The sequence below is a fragment of the Dendropsophus ebraccatus genome, chromosome 11 (assembly GCF_027789765.1).
Source record: "Dendropsophus ebraccatus isolate aDenEbr1 chromosome 11, aDenEbr1.pat, whole genome shotgun sequence".
Classification (NCBI taxonomy): Eukaryota; Metazoa; Chordata; class Amphibia; order Anura; family Hylidae; genus Dendropsophus; species Dendropsophus ebraccatus.
Window position 1 is genome coordinate 67,642,671 of NC_091464.1, and position 2,905 is coordinate 67,645,575.

A 2,905-nucleotide genomic window follows, 5' to 3' on the forward strand; every position below is an offset into this window, starting at 1 on the left:
TGTGATGTCTGACTTTTGTCTATTTTTATACCCCCAGAATTGTAAAGTGCTGTGGAATCTGTTGGCGCTATATAAATAAAAATTATTATTATTATTATTATTATTATTATTATTATTATCAGATTTAGCAGTGATCACTGGAATAACACAATAAGTCATATTTCTTAAAATTCAGAGTATGTGCTCAGATTTCTCTATTTGATGTGGTTTGTATCTGTGTCTTACCCTAACAGTATGGCTTCCTTTGTACGAACATTTTTTTTTTTTTGCTGTTGGAGCACAGACCATTTATTCTCATTAGTTTTAGAGTGTGGGCCCCCCTGTTGGCTGCTACACTTCCAGATAGAAGACCACTACAAGATCCTTGTACGTCATAGTAATCTATCTGATCCACATTAAAGCTTAAAAACTAACTTCTACTAATTTATCCTAAAGATAGGGATCATTCATCATAGGGACTATAAGTGATAAACCCCATCCATGACATGCCCTATTGCATAGTGACAGATTCCTTACACCACAGAGCCGAATTTCAACATATCTAGCTGAGCTGATTTCTATTCTTTCCTTTTTTTCTTAAATCAGCTGTACATGTAAATATATGACATTTAGTAATATATCTTTGTCATACTCATGCTGTGAAGCAGAAGAGAGAACAGGGAGGTTGAATGACCAGAGCTCGCAGCTGTGACTTACTGGGAATAGGCTTCCCACGCAGCAGGCATAGAGAGAGAAAATGTAGATATATCGAAACAAACAGAGGGGAGTTAAATGACTAAACTGCGCTGGTAAGACAATATATCCGGTATTACTGCACTATTGTACACCAGCAACTATCGAAGGAGTGGTAAGATGGGATATTGCTGAAATCAATATTGTAGTTAGGCAGTTTTCTACCTGGTACAAGGATTCAGTGTGATGCTCCCCCCCCCCTTTTTTTGTTTTGTTTATGCACTGAACCTTGAAGCACTGCAATACCAGGTCAATGCCTGGAGAGGACAGAGCAAGCTCTTTTTCCATCTCCCTGTTTTAAAAATCCATTTAATATATGGTCCCCAGATAGGGGACGTATCAGATAATAAACTGATAAGAACAGATACTACACTTGATCTTAGCCAAAAGGCTAAGAAGCAATTGACACTCCCCTTTTCTCCACCCCCTGTACACATTTCAAGAGCATCATGTCCATAAAATATAAGATAGATAGATACACCTACTATACCATACATATAGTAATGATATACACTACAGACATATATACAGTACAAACACGTGACACAAGCATACATATTCACATTACAAACACATACCTGTTTATACGCAATACTCACTTACTTTTTCACTTTTCCTGCCAATGTCTCTTTTGGTGTGGACGTCTTGTAAAGGGAAACTGACTGCAGTGCATACTTACCTTCAGTGCTGCTGTGTGATCCAACATATTTATTTGTGTCTGTGACACTGTCAGCTCCCTCCCCGCTTTCCTGCCACAGCTGTATCTTCAGGCCGCTGCCCCGCCTCTGCCGGCTATCAATCATTCTGAAGGAGGAGGGTGGTGGTCTCACTACACAGCATTACCATGCTCTCAGTTTCCCTTTAAATATATATTTTTTATGTTTTTAACATGCTATGATAAAATTGGTATTTTAATACTTCCTATAGATTTCTCCCTTTTTCTCAGTATCAATTCTCCTGAAGGTGAGTGTCATAAATGCATGTGGTGAGTCAAAGGTAATTCCTGCACCACTGGGAATTATGGGAAAAAAGGGATATGCAAAATAGCTCACACCAACTTGGGAAGCCTTCAAGCCAGTGTTTCATTCCATCTAGGAGTCTTAGAACATTGACTGGGGAGGTTTGCCAGGCTGAAAATCTCCCCAAAAGGAAAGACTGCCTATCCACAAACAGCTGTTTGGGGGTTAATGCAGGGGTATTGGCTGGCCGTCGTGCTTACTGCTGTATGTACACAGTGCTACTTTGTAATTTCTACCTTCCTTTAATTTGTCAAAAACATCAGTAGAGCTTGGTATAACCCTTTCTATGCCATAGTACTGCTATTTCTTTCCTTTATGCTTACATAGCACTTTACAAACCCAGTGCATCATAAACCCTTCTTCCCTCACATGCCATCTACTACAGCACTGTGTAAACCATTGCTTAACCCAGCACTATGTCATGCAATACCAGAGAGGAGTATGTGCTTTACTTTGGGCAGAGAAGTAAGAGAAAAGAGTCCTGTATGTGTACTACTGGCAAACCACTCAGCTCTGGTGCCACCCCTAGAAATGGAGAGAATAACAGATAGTTGTGTACTATGGAAAAGACTTTCAGAGACACTGAAATCCCATTGTCATTACTCTTAAAAGCTATGTCCACACTTGGTTTAACAGCGTCCGTGGCATAGCATTGGACGCTGTTTAACTGCCAGCTGCTGTATCTGTATCGGCTGCAGGAGCGTTCTTTTTTTTAACATTGACTTGCAGGCACCGTTGGGTGTGCCGGCAAATCAATTAACCATTCACTTCAATGTAATGTGCGGCCGCCGCTCCACATTAAATTGTGTGAGCACCTATAAATATCAGATGCTGCTCACTGAACAGCGTCTGGAAATAAAAGACTGGTGCATTATTCCCACGCTTGTTTTAAAGAACGGTCGTTAACATAATGCTGTGTGAACACATCGGGTGGCATTGCATTGACTGCAATGCAATGCCGCCTCCGCAGTAAAGAACGGATGCTAATACCATTGCAATCAGCGTCCGTTCTTTACTAAAAAATTAAGTTGTGTGAACATACAAAATCCTTTGTAACTAGACATTCCAAAATTATCTGTATAATGATGTTCTGCAGCAGCGCAACAAAAAAACAAAACAACAACAAAAAACTTATTAAAAAAAACAGTCAATCA

General features: G+C 39.8%; 1 non-coding gene across 1 annotated transcript; it reads right to left on the minus strand.

Moving 5' to 3' along the window:
- Positions 1-944: 944 nt before the first annotated feature.
- LOC138768224 (U2 spliceosomal RNA) lies at positions 945-1,135 on the minus strand. The gene has a single exon (XR_011358955.1). It is a non-coding gene; the product is annotated as a U2 spliceosomal RNA (small nuclear RNA).
- Positions 1,136-2,905: the final 1,770 nt, after the last annotated feature.